Source organism: Myotis daubentonii, chromosome 9 (assembly GCF_963259705.1).
Source record: "Myotis daubentonii chromosome 9, mMyoDau2.1, whole genome shotgun sequence".
NCBI lineage: Eukaryota > Metazoa > Chordata > Mammalia > Chiroptera > Vespertilionidae > Myotis > Myotis daubentonii.
The window spans coordinates 59,228,606-59,248,205 of NC_081848.1; the positions used below are offsets into that span (position 1 = coordinate 59,228,606).

General features: G+C 40.3%; 1 protein-coding gene across 5 annotated transcripts in view; it reads left to right on the top strand.

Moving 5' to 3' along the window:
• The first annotated feature begins 14,806 nt into the window (after nt 1-14,806).
• GAS2 (growth arrest specific 2) overlaps nt 14,807-19,600 on the top strand; it is a 121,967-nt gene continuing 117,173 nt past the window's right edge. For 2 of the 5 annotated variants that reach the window (XR_009454452.1, XM_059709153.1), the window contains exon 1: nt 14,808-15,125. The gene's annotated coding sequence lies outside the window, so the exon portion shown is untranslated. Of the gene's footprint in view, nt 15,126-16,208; nt 16,569-19,600 lie in introns of those variants that run through there. The other 3 variants (XM_059709149.1, XM_059709152.1, XM_059709150.1) reach the window with 3 other exon arrangements.

The window sequence follows — 19,600 nt, forward strand, 5'->3', positions numbered from 1 at the left end:
CTGGGTATGGCCATTTTAAACATGGCCTTAGAAATGTTTGACACTTCTCCCATTGAAAACACGGATTTGTGACCGATTTGACCAATAATACACAGTGAAGGGATGCTGTGTGACTCCTGAGGCTAGATCCTAACACGGCAGGCAGCTTCCACCCAGTTCTTTTGGACAGCTTGCTGTCAGAACATTCCTCTAGCAACACTTCCTCTAGGAATCTGGCCACCAAGCTGTGAGAAGGCCATTTCACCTGGGGAAGCCTTCAGTCATCCAAGCCCAGGCACCAAATATATGAGTGACAAAGCCTGCAGATTATTACAACCCCTAACTGTTATCGTTTCTCCACTTGAGATGCCAGGCGTTGTGGGACAGAGGGCAACCATTTCTCCAGTGCCCTGTCTGATATTTCTCAGACTTCCCTAGCAAAAGTATGTGGTAGTTGTTTTACATCACTGAATCTGGGGTGATTTGTTGCATTGCAGTAGTAACTGGAGCTTAAGGTGATACCTTGGTAAAGATGCTTAATTCATAACCAAATGTGAGGTCATTTTTACTTAACTAGAGGCCCAATGCACGAAATTCGTGCAAAAGTAAGCCTTCCTTCCCCCGGCTGCTGGCACCAGCTTCCCTCTGGCACCCGGGCTTCCCTCACAGCCCTGGCTTCGTCCTGAAGGTCATTCAGAAGGACGTCCAGTCTAATTAGCATATTATGCTTTTATTATTACAGATGATATAATATTTTTAAATCCCTCTTGTTGAAGTTATTTAATTAATTTTCTTTTAAAGAAAGTATAAAATAGCTTGTAAGAACTTGTAGGTCCAAGTAATGAGAAATAATTAATAAATAATATAAAAGTTACTTATTTTTTTCTGATAAAGGTGATATTTCCTTCCAACATGAAGAGTCTCCTTGAACCTTTATTATGGTACTAAAATATAGATCATAAAGAGTTATGGTTATCATAGAGCAGTATAACTATCCCTCATGGTTAGAAAATGAAAATTATCATCATAGGAAATAATATGTAATTATGTAATGCTTATACCTAAATTAATTGAATTGAATCTTGATTTATACTCTTGAGTCCAAACTTTTTAATATGGTATTTAAGGCCATCCAAAATCCCCACTACTATCCTCTACCATCTGAACCCCACATCTCCAGACTGCCTCTCATTCCCTGACGACTGAGCATTTTCATACCATCAGGCCTGCATTCAACTCCCATACCTTATCCTGTAAGGGTCACCCTACCATGCCTCCTACCCTGATTCCCAGAGACATACTGTTCTTGACTCTCTTTGCTCTTCTGTAGACTGTGGGTTGTATCTATATTTACCACTTATTTCATTCTGTGTTAAGCTAATTCTGTTTCCTTCACCAATGAAAGATTATTCAAGGGAAATGGTGTATCTAATGCAACTTTGTGTTTCCATACTACCCACTTTAGGTACTAAATAAAGACTTTCTAACTGTCAAAAAAAAAAAAGCCAAAAAAAACAAACAACAAATGGAAACATTCTGAGGTCAGTTTGTGATATGGCGAGAAGCATTCTAAAAACATTAGCAGAGTCTCCATCTACGCTTTAATTCCAAAATTGAAAAGAAGGAACAAAAATAAAAATGACTGCATTTTGTTGAAATCATAAACTCCAAATTGTAGAAATCGCCATTTTTGTTTGGACAAAAATGAACATTTCTGTTCTTGAAGACGTCTATATCATTCCCATACACAATTTGGTTCCAATTCTAAACTCTGCCTTAATGAAAAAAATTAATGTATGACCTGGCAGGCTTAATGCATGCCTCCTCTGCTTGCTCAGCAAAGAAATTAAACCAAACCATAAGGTGTAAATCACACACTTTCTTGGTACAGAGCCTAGCTTTATTTCCTTACCTTCTATGTGTCTAGCACAAATATGTAAGGCTATATATTAAAATTTAATTAGAAAATTAGTGCAATATTTGAGGCCAAGTATATGAGATTTTATAAGTTATTTAATAATTCTGAGAAAGAATGTTAACTAACATTTTGTGTATAGTATACTTTTGTACTTCCTGTGCCTCTTGGATCTTACTTCCCATTATTTCATAAAAATATTCTCATTTACTAAACAATAAAAATATCTCTATGTGATGTTATATTGCCAGGATAAAACTGCAGACCAAACTTATTTATGAACAAGAAACTAAAAATGTTTTAAAACAAACTGGAAACTTTTTATTTCAATCATATTATGACTTCTACAAGCTGTAAAACAATAGCATACACTAATATTTGATCTGTCTTCTGGTTCTTCTCTTACATTTTTGGGTCTTGAACTTGGCTACATTTTCTGCAACTTGAAGCTTTTTGTAGTCTCTTTATGAGTTATAGCAACATATGCCATTAATGAAGGGAGTTGGGTAACCTCTTTGCTAATCTTAATACAGCACATGACAGACACCAACACCAATTAGGGAGATCTGCCTCAGGCATAGAACATTGAAAATAGATATCTGTTGAAGCAAAGAGGATGAATGTAAGGAAAAGAAAAAAATGGAACAGAGCTGTGTAAAGGAGAAATTGAATGAATGTTAAGATAATGTTCACATGGTGGGTGGGGAGAAAGAAGAATAAGGTATAATCAAGATAAACAATAAAGAATTATAGGAATTGATAAACACTCAAAAAGTATATAGAAGTTAACCTTATGCTTTGAAAAATCCACAACCCCATAATAAAGCAATACTAACGATTGAAAATCATCATAAGGTCTAAGATGTATGAGCTAGAGAAAATTCCCGATGGTGGAAATAGTCAAAGGCAGTTCAAATATGCTTATTACTCTCCCACTGGATGTGTCTGTCATGAGTGTGTGTGTGTGTGTGTGTGTGTGTGTGTGTGTGTGTTGTTTACAGCACTTATATGATTTTATACTGTATGCTGGACATTTTCATTATGACTATTAAAGTTTTAATATTGTTTTACTCATCTTTTCTTTTTTAAAAAATATATTTTCTTGATTTTTTACAGAGAGGAAGGGAGAGAGATAGAGAGTTAGAAACATCGATGAGAGAGAAACATCGATCAGCTGCCTCCTGCACATCTCCCACTGGGGATGTGCCCGCAACCAAGGTACATGCCCTTGACCGGAATCGAACCTGAGACCATTCAGTCTGCAGGCCTACGCTCTATCCACTGAGCCAAACCGGTTTCGGCAACTCATCTTTTCTTTAGTGTTTACTTTTACAGAGGGTTTTGAGATAACTTACAGAAATTCATGAGCACAGGGAAGTTTGCATATGATATTTCTATAGAGGATAGTGGGATGGCAGGAACATTTTAAGAGAGGAGGAAAGTGAAGCAGGGCGAATCTGGTAATCCTGTAAGAGGAGAATAACTCTAGAATCATGAATAGGTGAAGAAGGGGAAGTAGGATAAAAATAGAGTTCTCAACCCTTTGTCCTTGTTCTATAAAATGTAAGGATTCTTGCCCAGCTGGTGTGTCTCAGTGGTTGAGCGTCTACCTATGAACCAGGAGGTCATGGTTCAATTCCCGGGTAGGGCACATGCCTGGATTGCAGGCTTGATCCTCACTAGCTGGCTTGCAAGAGGCAGCCAATCAATGTTCTCTCTTATCATTGGTGTTTCCATGTCTCTCTTATTCTCCTTTACTATCTGAAATTAATTATATATATGTGTGTATATATATATATACACACATATATAATTAATTTCAGATTAATTTATAAAATTAAGGATCTTTTCCATGGCAGGACACATCAAAACATGCTGACACTTGGACAGATGACAAGACTCTGTTATAGGCCCAAATAAGAAAAGGCCACCAAGGAGAGCCACACAAAAGGTGTACCCTGGGACAGGGTGAGGGCAGGCTAAACTTCTGTATGGCAGGCTAAGAGACTTTAGTTAGTGTTCCAAAGCTCCCTGAGAAGTGACTAATTTTGTAGACCCTGAGGGCATTGGGGCCCTCCTTAGTTGTCTGATACCTGGCCCCAAAGAAATTAGGGTGAATGTGGGTGCATAGTAGCTCAGAGTATGAGAGCCCAGTAAGGAAGTGGTTAGAATATGGACTTAGTTGGCTGCATGAGAGGAGGAACTGAAAAGACTCTACCCAGGGTCTCAAAACTGGGTCAAGACAGTATAAAAACAAAGAAACAAAGAATAAAAACCCATTATGTTATACTTTCCTGGACCAGAAGGGGAAAAAGTGATATATACATAATATATAGAATACATATATCAACACTAATAAAAGAGAAAAATGGTAATTGGCGTACGACGATACCCTTTTCATTGGCTAATCAGGGCTATATGCAAATTAACTGCCAACTAAGATTGGCAGTTAACTGCCAACAAGATGGCAGTTAATTTGCATATGTAGGCACAATGCAGGGAGGCAAAAGGGAAAGCAGGAAGAAGCCCCCTGCCACTGACAGTGATCAGAAACCCAGGGGGGAGCTAAGAGCTGGGGGTCAGGGCAAAGGCGGCCCTGGGGCCGTCTTTGCCCTGCCCCCCAGCCATGATCAGAGAATCAGGCGCCTTTTCCGCCCTGGCCAGTGATAGCAGGAAGTAGGGGTGGAGCCAGTGATGGGAGCTGGGCACGGTCGAAGCTGGCATTCCCGGGAGCTAGGGGCCCCTTGCCTGGGCCTAAAGCGAAGCCCACGAGAGGCATCCTGCAGGGGCAGGGGCAGAGCCCGTGCAATCGCGGCGCCCCCCGCTGCCACTGCGGGTCCCTGCTTCCCCGGGCCGGACGCCTAGGCCAGAGGCGTCAGGCCTGGGCAAGGGGCCGATCCTGCGATTGGAGGGTGATGGGGGGTCAATGCCCGAGGGCTCCCAGTATGTGAGAGGGGGCAGGCTGGGCTGAGGGACACTCCCCCCCACACACCCAGTGCACGAATTTCGTGCACCAGGCCCCTAGTATTATAATAAAGAGCTAATATGCTAATTAGACCAAACATCCAAATGACCAAACGACCTTCCGGATGTCCTTCTGGACGACCTTCTGGATGAAGCAGGGGCTGCATGGGGCTGCGAGGGCCAAGCCCCTTGCATGAATTTCATGCATCAGGTCTCTAGTATATTATAAATACACATAATATATATATAGTGATATATACATAATATATAGAATACATATATATTATAAATACATGTAATATCTATTAAACTCTAAAAATAAAGAAGGCAAAGAGGAAAAGAAAAAATAATAGGGAGGAGAAAACAGTAGGTTATCTCCTGAACAGGAGATTCTTTCTGAGGTTCTTTTCTTTTCTTAATCTGCAAGGTCAGGACCACTCTATTTCCTCACACTCTTTTTCCCCAGGGCTTCTGTTGTCAACATGGGCAGCCCAATTATGTGAGCATCATATCTTGGCCCATAATTAAATTTGCTTCTAATATATTTTATTAGGGTTTAAATTCACTTCACAATTTAGTAATGAACTAAGTCACTCCCAGAGTTACACAACAACTGGTAGCTAAGCAATGAGAAATGATAATCAGCATCCCTACTTTTATTCAGCAACTCCCCAATATTTGAGGAGAGAGACTTTAAACAATCTGGTTATTTTTGTGAGAAGAGGAGGAATGAAGACAACTGAATACTTGTATATACACGTAAGATTTGCTTTTAAAAGACTCAATTATTTTTATTTTTTTAAATCTTTATTGTTGAAAGTGTTACATATGTCCCCTTCCCCCCTCCCCCCCCATTTACTCCCTCAGCCTGCCCCCACCCCCAACCCCAGCACCACTCTATTGTCCATGTCCAGGAGTTATGCATATATGCATACACTTTTCCTCCGAGATTCTACACTCTGTTCCATGCTTCCATGTCTCTGGATCCACTCAGTTCATCAGTTTATTTTGTTAATTAGATTCCACATATGAGTGAGATCATGTGATACTTGTCTTTCTCTGACTGGCTTATTTGGCTTAGCATAATACTCTCCAGGTCCCTCCATGCTGTTTTAAAAGACTCAGTTATTTTTTATTCAACTTCTTACTGGGTTCCACTGACCACACAATAGCTTCCATTGGATATCAAATTGTTACCTCAAACTTAACTTGTCCAAAACTAGAAACACAATTCTTCTCTCAAAGCAAGATATGGTAAAACAAAACAACTTCTTCCCAAAGTCTTTGCAATTTCAGTAAATGGCAGCATAGTTTCTGTAATTGTTTACATTAAAAAACAACTGGGGCCCAGATTGTTTGTCTCTCATACTGCATATCCATCCATCAGCGATAAAATTTAAATCAAAATTTAAAATAAAAATTATAGTGACATATATCATGGGTGAGGTAGTATTCTAGACTAGAATTTGGTGCTTACACAATTCATTTGCCTCATTATAAAATGAATACTAGTATACTGGGAGAAAAAGTATGAAGAGAATAACCATATAAAAGATATGCGGAATCTAATTACTTACCATAACTTCACTGCAATCCCTCTCATCCAAGTCCCAATCACCCCTCAGCTGGGTTATAATAGCCACGAATCTGCTCTCCTTGCTCACACCCCTGTCCTCCTGCAGTCCATTCCCTACCCAGAAGTCAAAGTGACAACTTCACACTACAAATCTGATCATGTCACCCCTCTGCTCAAAATCTTAAAGCAAAGTCCCTGAAAAGGCTTACAAGATCTACAGGATATGAAACCCCTCTTCTGGAACCCCAATCTCTCTGACATTATCTCCTACTCCTTCTTTATTTATCTCTGCCATAGGAGCCTCCTTGATTTCCTGTAACATTTGCTTTGTGGAATTCCCCTGAGACATTGCACTGGCAATTTCTTTGTCTGAAATGGTCTTTAGGAATCTTTGTATTGCACTTACTTCCTTTGGATCTCTGCTCAGATGTCACTTTGCTGGTGAGGCCTTCCATGACCATGTATAACATCTGCCACCTCTCAGCACTTTCTAACACTTTTACCTGTATGCTACCTTTCTGTAGGAAACACATTATCACCAGATATATTATGCATTAATTTTTATTGGTTTATTTGCATAATTCTTGTCTCACTTCAGTACAATATAAGTTCTATTAAGTTGGGGACTTTGCTTCCCTTGGAAAGAACAGAGCATGCTTCATCTTAGCTGGCAGAATAAATGGTACTTTAGAGGTAAAGATGTGTTTAGGGGAAAGATTCTGATTGACTTTCTATTCAAATATATGTAACAATATGAGAACAGGAACAGTTACTGGCTACATTTGTTATATAAGACTAGAGGCCTGATGCACAAAATTAATGCAAGAGTAGACCTTCACAGCCACAGTGGCTGCCTGGATCCCTTGGAGCTGTGGTGGCTTTCTCAATCCTGCGGCTGCAGCCCCAGCTTCATCTGGAAGGTCATCTGAAAGAATGTCCGGTCTCATTAGCATATTATGCTTTTATTATTATAGATTAGTTGCATACATACATTTGTGCATTCATAGGTTAAGCAGTTTTTGATCCAGAAATGCTAACCTATTACTGAAGATGAATATCAGAACCTCAGTCATTATGCTTTATTTCAAATGGAACACATGAATACCCTTCCTATTTTTTTCTCTCCTTGTTTTCAAGCTATGCATTTGAATATAAATTCATTTTAGTTTTATCTCAGAGGTAAAAACTGTTGATGTATAGTCTCTTCTCTCTCCTTAAAAAGAACCCTGGCCAGGTAGCTCAGTTGGTTAGAATGTTGTCCTGATACTCCAAGGTTGTGGGTTTGATCTTCAGTTAGGGCACATATAATAAATACAATAATCAACCAATGAATGCATAAATAAGTGGAACAACAAATCTATGTTTCTCTCCCTATCTCTCACTCTTCCCCTTTCTCTATCGGTAAGATCAATCAATAAAAATTTATTTAAAAAAGATAGCAAGAACAAAGCGAGAAAGGAAGGGAGGGAGGGAAGAATGAAGGAAGAGAAGGATTGAGGGAGGGGAGGAGGGGAAGAAGCAGGGAGGGAGGGAGGGAAATGAGCATAGACTTTCAAGTCACTCAGGATCAGACATGAATCTGAATCCCACCTGAGCTGTTTAAGACCATGTTTTCCTGCTAACCTGTGAGCTCCTGGAGAGCCAGGCTTGCAACTTCATCTTCACGTAACAAGTGCACAGAGGAGACTGGCTCATGAATGAGTGAATGGACCATAAAGCTATGGATGTCCAAGAGCACAGAGTGGGATGCCATAAATTGGAGAGGAGACAAAGATTCAGAGAAAGGATGCGTAAAATTCTCTGACCTCCTGTATTTTTAATGATGTCTTTGTCCCAGGGGACTGTTGTAACAAGTCAGTAAGATGATTTAGGTGCTCAATGAATAATAAAATACCTAACATCTACTAGTGCTTCATACTTGCTATGCATCAGACAGTAAACGAAATATTTTCATATGTTATAGAATGCTCAAGACAGGCCTACAAGAGAGGGCTATTTGTTAACCACATTTTACAGATGTGGAAATGGATAGTTAGGTTAATTAATTTGCCCATAATTGTTAGCAAGTAAGTGGAGGAGTTAGAACTTGACCCTCATTGTGTCTGTTTCCAAATCTGGACTCTTAATTATTAAGCGAACTGCAGTGACTATTAGTATCCCAATTTAAGATGTCTCATTCCTTGACAGCTTTGGTGGGAATAATGGCTGGTGAAATCTTTTGGCAAAAGACTCTGGAGTCTAAGGAGCTACGGTGACAAGCAGCTGATGGCATTTCCTTCTGCCTATAGAAGCCCCACTAACTCTGACCCCTCCCCATGCAGTTCTGTCACTGTGGGCTAGGCGTGCTACCTTTCCTAGCCTGGTCCAGTAAAAATAGTAGAAAACTCTTCCACAGTATAATTTTAAGAGTCATTTCTCAAAATGCTTCATGTAAATCAGCAGTTGTCAAAGATCCCATGTTTGTAAAATGTGTGATCATTTCAATGTTGGAAATTTCAGCACATTTTTTCATCCTTCAACAAAGTAACCCTAAATTTGTTATTACCAATGTTCTAAAAATATATGGATAATTGAAACAAAGTCAACCTACAAGAGAGTCCCAAGAAAGGTGACAGTAGAATCTCATTTAAGTGTAAATTGTTCTATCAACAAGGATACAAAATCAACAACGGGTGCCATCTTCACAGGGAGATTTCCACTCATTTCCCCTTTGATGGGTGCAGTCCTTCCTTCTTGTATCTGTCCTATCACACAATGGCATCTGCTTTTTCTCTTCCAGGTATTCAGTGGCATTATGTCTCATTTGCTCATTCAATCATTCAACGAGCTGAGGTTTGGCACTGTGCTGAGGACTTGATATGCAAAGATGGATAACCTAGTCCCTCCTCTCTGGGGATTCACAGTTTTAGTAGAGAGGTGCAGGTGTAAGAAAATAACTGTGACATACATTATAAATGATATATAAAAGAAATAACATATTCTCAGAGCAAAACAGACAGACATAGCAGTATTTCTGCCAGAGAGATCAAGAGAACCAGAGAGAAGATAACTACTAAGCTAGTCCTGGAAGAATGAATTTGATTTATTCAGAGAGAGAATGTAAAAAAGTGAAATGTCATTCTAGTCAGCATGAGCAAAACTTGGAGGTGTGAGGGTGTACAATGTTTGGGATATTGTGATATTACATCATCTCAAGTCTACTGCCGACAATATATGCGCACATCTGTTTTGTACTTTATAATGAAACCATCTGTTCATTGATACCCTGCCTCAATTTTGATTTATTTTTCTCCTTAGTTTAGTTTCAAAATCAGATTTTTTTCCAAACTATAGGTTTGAAATAAATTTCGCAATTCTTCAACAGCATTTCTTTTCAATTGAATGGCATAGAAAAGACTAGAATAAAGCCAAATAGAAACATGTTTTGGTTATATTGTCTAACTGTGTTTCGATGTGTCTGTAACATAAGGTATTTCATATTTTGAGTCACAATAAAACAAGTTTGAAAGCCACTGAAGTAGTAATATTTTTCTATTGCTTTTCAATGCACTCCCATTATATTGGTTATGATTAAACCTTGAGTCCAAATCAACCTTGGTTTTTAATGAAGTGACTAGTGACACAGACTGACCTCATTTGTGAAAGCCTGGTACACAGGCAAGCATCTGTTTTACTGAATTCTAGTTACATTTTACTAGAAGAAATGATTCTAGCCTGGAAATTAAACCATTATTTATAATGTTATTTTAATATTATTTTCCTATTCTGCGGTCCAAACTACTAAATTAAAAACAATATATAAAAATATAACCAATTAGTAGTAAGCTTCCCAAGAGATTGGATTCTTCTATAATATTCATTCATTCAACAGTTATTTATTGAGTGCTTACTAGATGTCCAATGATATTCTAGATACTAGAGAAAACAGTGGTTCAAAAGAAATACAGGGTTATTGAAATAAAATATTTCATATTAAACATTCATATTAAATTAGAACGTCTTCCAATTAGAATAGCACATACATTTATAAAAGATTTAGAAACAAACCACACAAATATTTAACGAAAACCTAACTTAACTTAGACAAGGAAAATCACACAACAGTATATATTACAAAGGATATTTAAAAGTAGGTGAGATAAATGGCCTATTTCATGAAATGCTTTTTATCTACCTTCTGTGTAAAAATTAGAAGGCATATGCTCATATACAACACACATTTTGCGAAAAATATGAGCCGCACAATAGGGAATGGATACCTATACTAGTGTTATGTTCTACTTTTACACGTTAAACTTTTCCTTTGAGAGTAAAAATTGAGTTTTTAAGTTGCATATCCAAATGAGAGTAAGCCTTGACCTCTCACATGAAATTTCAGTCATTTGATTCATTCTTTGTAGTGTTATATATGAATGGTGATGAGAAGTATTAACACTTTTTACCGCTAATGTTATTTGCAATTACCATACCAGGACTTATAAGTCCTTTTTGTTTGACATTTAAAAAAATATTTCAATATATATATCAATTCAAGGCCTATATTATGGTCCAAGATAGGTAGGAAAAGATAAACATAGTTTTCATTACTGATAAAATATTTCAATAAAAAGGAAATAAGTGTTTTCATTTATTACATTGCTTCATATATTTCTCTGGCACCGTTGCAGGTTTTTATACTGCTTTCCATATCATATTTCTCACTGGCTTCTAACACTTGCTCATTTAATAGCCCTTTTGAAGCTATTTAGGAATATAAGAATGCCTTGGTCACCTTTGGAAATTTATTTTACTTTTACCCAGTGTCTATTTGTGACAAGCTGGTACGGCCATGGCATACTCAACCCTAGGGTGCCTTATGTGCCACGCCAGCTCAGCCAGGTTCAGTGACCCCCGTGACCCTGAGAGGGGGTGGTGAAGGATGGCGAAAAGACAGACAAGAGAAAAAGCTGGGTCTGGGTGGGATGCTGTCCTCTTTGAGGGAGAGCCTCTCTGAGGGAGAGCTAGCGACAGTGCCACGGACTACAAGCCCTGACTTTATTTTATTGCCAGATTCCAGGAGGCAAAGTAAGGGCTGGCCGGCCCCGCCCCCTGGTCAAACTCCCGGTCGAACTCCTGGTAGAGGGGACAATTTGCATATTATCCTTTAATTACATTATATATATATATATATATATATATATATATATATATATATATATATATATATATAGAGAGAGAGAGAGAGAGAGAGAGAGAGAGAGAGAGAGAGAGAGAGAAAGAGAGAGAGAGAGAGAGAGAGGGAGAGAAAAGGCACAACTCATATTCAAGACATAGTTGAAGGTGTGGAATGCCCCAAAACACAGAGTAACCTAGAAACTTTCAATATTAAAGTCCTCTTTTAAACTTTAATATTTAGGTGATAAAAAGAAAAATTAAACTAAATATTTCTTTAAATCTGGCTCGGCTTTTATTTTTTGTGCTGTCAAATGTCAAGAATGTATTTAGACAATTTTCACCTCAGTAGGTGAGGCATTTGCTTCCATTACCTTCAAGTCAGATCAGGGAAGATAAGTTGGACCAGGGTTTCCCAAGATGAACATGTTTAGGTTGAGAGAGACCAAAGCAGGACCATTTTTGGACAAAAAGATTATCTGACAAATGTATTCGTGACTGATTGGAAGACATAAATAGAAATTTGATTTTGAAAAATACAAAATCAAAATCAAATGGGAATTGTTACAAATTCTGAAGAAAATTAAATGAAAACATAATTTTGATGCCTCTTTAGAAATCTTCTGTATTACTTCTCTTTTGCCACCAAAAGGGATTCAGCACAACCCTCAGATGCTAAGGGAGAAAATGCACATTTCTCCTAGCATTTTCCTTTCTGCTCTTGCTCAAAGGATAGGGATCTGATGGGATGCATAATTCAAAAGTAAAAATTCCTGGAAGGAAGGGGCTTTGGAGGGAGTAATTTGAATAATGATGTTCTCCCAGTGCTTCTGCAAGCCTCCTTATTTTCCCAAACTGGGTTTGGCATTGTTCCTGAATTAATACAAACATTGATATACACTTTGACAAGAATAATGAACAGTATGACAAGAATATTTACACCTGGAAGGTATAGGACAGTGGTCGGCAAACTCATTAGTCAACAAAACCAAATATCAACAGTACAACGATTGAAATTTCTTTTGAGAGCCAATTTTTTTTAAGCTTAAACTATATAGGTAGGTACATTCAACTTTAAATTCAACTTTACATTCACGGTGTTCGTCTTCCGTTTTTCTTTGCTTCTTCTTTGTAGCCAAACAGGGCACCTAAAAAATGTTTCATTTTATAATAATAAAGCCACCAACACAAAAGAATTACAATTCTTAAATTGATGACAAAAATACCTGTAGGATTTGCAGCTGGTTGGAAAAATACAGGTAACTTTATGCTTCGAGTAGGTACTTTTATCACCCGCGGGCGATTTGCGGAAGCGACTAGCACTAACCACTGAGACTGCTGACTGACTGGCTCACTCAATTTGTGCATGAATCGCGTGCTGCCTATCCCGCAGCCCGCCTGCGCCTTCTCTCCCGTCGCCCAACTGACTGACACCCCCCCACTTCTTCTAATGCCACTTCTTCAAAATAGACTCGCCCAGGCCAAAAACCGACTTCTGCACACGGGCCACAAAGTTTCAAACGCACTGTACATGCGCGCCCGCACGTGGTATTTTGTGGAAGAGCCACACTCAAGGGGCCAAAGAGCCGCATGTGGCTCGCGAGCCGCCGTTTGCCGACCACTGGTATAGGATATAAGATTTTCAAAATCCGAGGTGTTAGATTTTTTTTGAACTCTTATTTTATACCCTAAAGATACTAAAATAATGTTTATTGGCTGATGATGTTTGATCATGGAAATTTAGGATGTTTGACTTTTTAACTTAAATTGAATAAATTTAGAAACTCAAAATACTTTGTTAGGGCTCTTGAAATATCAGATTTGGTTACTTTGGAAACATTTTTATTATTCAGAATCATTTCCTCAAATTCGTCTGTAACCTGTTGTGTATGATTTGTTGTTTATGTACATCCAAGCAGTAATATAGGCCTTTACATAGGCTGTTTCTCTTTAAAATGAGGTGACTCTGGGAAGCCGAGGAGGAATATGGAACTGACAGCTGCAACGCCGCCTTGAACTAAAGTAAAAAGCTTGGGGGGGGGGGGGGTCAGTCAGTGCCACCAAACTTTTCCATCTGTTTTGTCCCCTTCTTCGTTATTTGTGCTGCTACAAGCAAGTAACCCATGCGGTGTCTAGATGTTTCAGAGCCATTAACCACTTCCAGATGAAAGCAGTAATAAATGCAACATGCATTCTTTAATGATATCTAAAATTATCCGGATCACTTCGATATTGTGTATCTACAGGTAGTTTCTATTCGGGGGGTGGGGGTGTGGATGGGGGTGGGAGTACCTTACCACCTACTAAAAATCTGGTATCCTTGAGAGAATCAGAGTACTTGTGCCAATGCCATCTTATACAGGGGATGGAGATGCACGGATGAACATGAAAACAAAACAACAACCAAGTGTAATACTTTTCACCTATGCTCCATGGAACGTGGTAACCTGAGGCGAGTAGGACACTCAGCCAGAGGTCACCTATACACTGAGTGGCCAGATTATTGTGACCACCCCATCAGTTCAATGACGTGAATTAGTTATGCAAATAATAATAATAAAACCTTGAGAGTATTTGCTTAGGAAGTTTTCCATATTCAGTATTTTGGGAGGTGTCAATGAAGTACTGATGGGGTGGTCATAGTAATCTGGCCACTCAGTGTACATTCGCGGGGAAGCAGACACTTGAACATCTGTCCAGTTCACACACAGCCAGGCTCTGCATCTCAGACTACACGCACTAATAAACAACAGTTGGGGAACACTGTCTGTGACATTCCCCATCGTGCCGAGCTGAGGCGGAGAGCAAGAAGGTGGAATTGTATTTCCTTTGGTAAAGCGGAAAACAGCCCTAAGTGAGGCCTCTTCTACACTCTCATCGTTAGAGAGACGTGCAAGAAATCAAATTGTTCAGTTTGGAAGGAAGAGAGGCCGAAGTTACTGGAAAGCTCATGCTTCCGAGTCTGCAAAATCCCTGGCCAGGAAAGCACAACTTTTCCAACACCCCATTTTAATATCGTGCTAAAGCCATCGACGCTGTTAAAACCCCGGAGTTAAATATGATCTCCTCCCCACCCCCAGGCCCTTTCCCTCTTAGGTGAGTGCTTGGGGGTCACGGAGGGGGCTGGAGCTTGGCCCCAACCTCCGAACCGCTGCCAAGGGCTTGTAATACAATCTCTCCCCGTTTGAAGGGTAACTCGGTGTCAATTGCGTTTGCCGTCCACCAGAAAAAGTAAGCATTTGACTTCCGCTCGGTCTGTGCGGACTGATGAGATGTAGGCAATCTGTTTCTGGCAAGGGGGAGAGATCGTTTTCCCAAACGGCACCAAGAGGAGCCATCAGAGAAGTATGAAGAGGGGCAGAGCGGCGGGAGCTGCTGCCTGTGCCGCCGGGCTGCTGGGGTGCGGACCGCTGCTGCCGCAGGACCTGCTCCGGGAGGGGGCCGGGCCCCAGACGCTGCGGGAGCCGAGCCGGGAGCCCGGGCGCCTCTGAGAGCCGCCAGCCGCCAGCCGCCAGCCGCCAGCTCCGGACGGACGCGGGGGTGAGCGGGGCGGGCGCAGCCCTCCCAGCCGCCGCAGGGTGCGCGCTCCGCAGCGCGGGGTGGCGGGAGGCCCTGCTTGCGGAGACTGCGGGGGCAGGGGGGTAGGGAGCGGGGGGCAGGGGGAGGTCTTGAAAAATAACCCCGAGGACCTGGCCGGGCGGGGTGCAGAGCCGCGGACGGCCGGCCGGGCTCTGGCGCGGAGTGGGTGGTCACCGCAGTGGGCGCCTCTCTGATTCACGGGACACAACCATGTGTTCCTCACCCCTATTGTGGGCCAGCCCCAGTGACCGCGGCGCGAAAAGCCCGCGGGGCCGGCTCAGCCAACCAGGGCCAGAAGTGAGGGCTTCTGATTAGCACATGGATGATGACTGCACAGGGACGCAGCCCTGCCCCGGGTCGCCCTGATGCGGGCTGTTGTTGGGGAGGGGGAGCGGAGTGGGGGTTGATCCTGAATGTTTTGCTTGAGTCAGAAGGCCACGATGGGAAGGAGGAGGGCGACACGTGTGATTTGGGGTGAACCTCTGCTTTCCTTGATGAGTTCGACAGAGTTGAGCTGTTTAAAGTGGACAAACAATGGCTAGCCTGTGACTCAAACCCCCTTTGGGAATAATTCGCGCTGCATTGTTCTCTCTGAGTCCACAGTGCAGGGTTTTGGAATCTGGAATTGCCTGGGGAGCAGAGGAGACAACTCTGTTTTGAAGGCATTAATTATTTTTGGCAAAATTACATTGTATCAGCCCAGTGAGGGAAATTGCCAATAACCTAGCCCAGCCATCCGAAGTTTCTACTGTTTGAAAGGAGAGGGAGCAAACGCTGGGCTTAATTAACCATTGTTTTCCACACTCCAGCACAGTTGGGGGTGGGGTGGGTTGCTCAGTACTTTCCTCCAGGTAACCTTTTTGGAAATCAAAACCTGTACCCTCCCCACCTTCTTCCTCTTCCTCCTCTCCCCTCCTTCACCTTCCTCCTTATATATATAGATTTGCAAAACTTTTCTGTCCCTCTTGCAAACTCCGCCCTCTCCGCAAGAACCTCTCCAACAAAGCTAGATCAGTTGTGTATGGGAGTCTTATGCAGAGGAAATAAGATCTGCTTGTGCACAGGAACACCCATTTGGCCTCCCAGTGTTAAAATAAAGGCCCAGGCAGGTCGGATGTGCCAGCCGGGCAGGGGAAGTCCACCTTTCCTCTCCACCTGTCCCCTGAGATTCACAGAGGCAAGGCTGAGAACAAGCCCTTGTGCTCATTGCTTCTTTCCCCCCAACGTCTGCGCTGTGTGGACACTGATTAACTACAGCTGGGATCTAGTGTGCCCAGCCTGTCTTTGAAATCCATCAATGAGTTCCTTCTCGAGGAATGCTCCCCCCTAACTGTGGAGGGGGAGGTGGTGGCCGTGGTGGTCCTCTCCAACATGGGCATCCTGGTTCTGACTGCCTAAGAGAAGGTAAGGGACAGGTGCTGAGGCGTGGGACCTTGTAGCCTTCACCCATGGCTCTCTGAGTGGGCTCTGAATCTGAAAGGTAGCTTGGATTTCAACCTGTATGCTACTATACTTTGAGCTTCTTTCTTTACTTTGCAGCTGAACACCATACTTTTGTGAGGTGGACTATGCTTTATTGGGAAACAAATTCACTTGGCAAAAGTTATTTCACCTGGTGCAAAAGGTCAGGTGGTTTTCCACTGAGTTTCCTAGTCTCTTGCAAAGGAATCTTAGTTAAAACTTAAACTTGCAGGGGTGAAATGTCAGGTCTTTCTTATATTAATCCTAAGGATGGGAGGCAAGATTTTAGAATTCTGTTTCAAGGATGTGACTCTGCATTCATAGACTTTTGGAGCCTTTGGAAGGCCAAAGTTACCTCGGTTGAAACCAGATAAGGAGGCTCTAGCAATTCCTGTGCAGAGGGAGTTTGTTAAGATTGCAGCTGATGTTAAGGCTATTTTGGTATCTTTGTGGTTTAGATATGGAGGCACAAATAGGATCCCACTGTTTCTTTGCATTTCTCCTGAGCAACTACCAAGGTTTTCTACTCAATGTTTTCTGATTAGAGGAAATACCTGGGGTGAAGGTAAAATATATCTCTTGTCAAAGTGAGTAAGATACATGTAATTTTTGTCTTAAACATTTTCAGGATCAATTCAATAGAGCTTTTGCTAATGCTCTCCCCTTACGAGAGAGAGAGAAAGAGAGAGAGAGAGAGAGAGAGAGAGAGAGAGAGAGAGAGAGAGAGAGAGAAGAAAACTGGTAGCTCTCAATAACATTATAGTTAAGAAAAACAGAAATCTTTGCATTACAAACAGCATATAAAAAACAAAATCTCATGAAGTGAGGTTTGCCTAATCAACTTGGATGAAATTTTGCTGGAAGTCTTTAAATATTCTAATTGACTTATGAATTTCAGGTGGTTTTCTATTCAAATTATGTTCCAAGTTAATCTGGTAGGGGTCCAGAAACTTGTACTAAATTGTTTGGAAAAGTGGTCTAGTAGAATGAAAAAAGAAAAAAGAAAAAAAAATTGCTAATGCCATAGAAATCAGTTCCCACTCAGTCTTAATATTTTGGTCATGATTTAAGAATTTTTATCACAGGCATATCATTAGCTGATTCAAGACAAATCACCCTGGGTGATTTGAAAGATTCTCGGAAGAAAGTTAGATACGAAAGATTCTCTGAAGAGAGTTAGCATTACTTGAGATTGGGCACCAGATGGATAGGATACCTGTAATGACTCTGTGGCTACATAGCCTTGTTACATTGGGAAAAATATTTTAGGACTACAATCATTTAATAAGAATCAGGAATTTGACAAAATGTAAATCTTCTAATGTCCATTTAAAAGTTAAAGATGTGATGACATAATTAGGAAAACTGCCGAGTGTTGTTTTGACTTTATGCTTGGTGCTTCTTTAATCTGTGGACAAGTTGTTCCCCTTAGCCAGAAGTGGAGGTCCACTTATTTACAAGATCTAGAATTACTTTTTTGATTAAATTTTGAGCTTTCATTTTCTGATTAGACCCTTAGGTTAAGCTTTTGCTTTCATGACATTGGTCGAGAATATGTAGCCTTGGAGAGAGATTATTGGTGAGCTAAAATGAATCACATAGGAACCAAGAACTCAGAATGGTGAAAGAGCCATCCTAGGTTGTCAATTCTTTGAGTCTAGCTTGAAAGATACCATTTTCTCCGTCCAGATTTTGGGAGGGCGTTTGGCTTGGGGTATTGTTTGTTTGTTTTAAACTTTAAAAGGGAGTGTTACTGGCCTATGAATGTTGTTTCTTTATTGTTTCACACCCCAAACACACAAAATGGACTAGATGGAAGCGAGGTCAGTGCTGCAGAGGAGAACAAGGTGGCCTTCAGGGTGGAGACCTTCACTGTGAATTCATTAGCGTGCTTTGATTTTAGGGGCCACAGTTAAGGAGTATGTGCAGGGTAGGGAAGGTGTGTAGTGACATCCTCTCACATTTACTTTGGGAGGTCTAGCATTCTCCTATCTTAATAACTTATCGTTAACTGGTGTCAAAAATGAAGTATAATTTGTTAACAAAATTTGTTTTTAAAAACACATGTAAACTACTCATGTTAGAGCTCAACATTTCATTCATTTTTAAATTTTCCAATATTTATGATTTTAGTTCATCAGTACTTTGTTTTCATTTCTCTTCATTACCCTGTCTTCTCTTAGTGATTTAAAGGCCTACAAAACATTCCTACTTTGTTACAGAATTGCTTTTCTTTTTAAAATAAGCCAATGGGAGTTTCATGCTGGCATACAAGATTTAGCTAGTATTAATTGAATATGAAATATATGCCAACACTGACATAAATATTTAATCATAAAGATTATATTTGAGATGTTAGCCTCCATTGTACATACTGAAGAACTCAGGTACAAAAACAAAAAGTCTCAAAACTAGAATAGAATAGCTATTAAGTGGATAGTTAATAGAGCTAGTATTTGACCCCAGGACTTCTGATTCCAATTCTGAAATTCCAATTATTATTCATTAATTAGGCTTTTTAGTGGAATCTCATAGCAGACAATAATGATATAATGTTTATCTTATTCTTATTTTTTTTCTTTCCAACCTGTTTTCTATGCAATATTGCAATGCATTTTTTTATAACATGTCAACAAGGTCTAGCAATAGACCAGAAACCATGTTGGTCATAATTAAAGCACAACTCTAGGTGGTGTGAAAGAATACTTTATCTTCGGAGTTAAAACTACGAGGTCTTCAACTAGGATTCTGGAGCCACAGACTAAACAGACTCTTTAAACATATGATATTTTACTTACGGAGTCATTCATTCTTTCTTCTTCCCCTGGGCTAGTTCATGTCTCATCATACTCATAATGGTTATTCCAGAACCACTTCTATGGAAAGAAAGAAAAAAAAATACACATTCTTTGAAGAATTCTGTATTAAGTTTCTGCATGTTTTTTGCTTTAAAATTTATTTTTCTGAATTCCAAA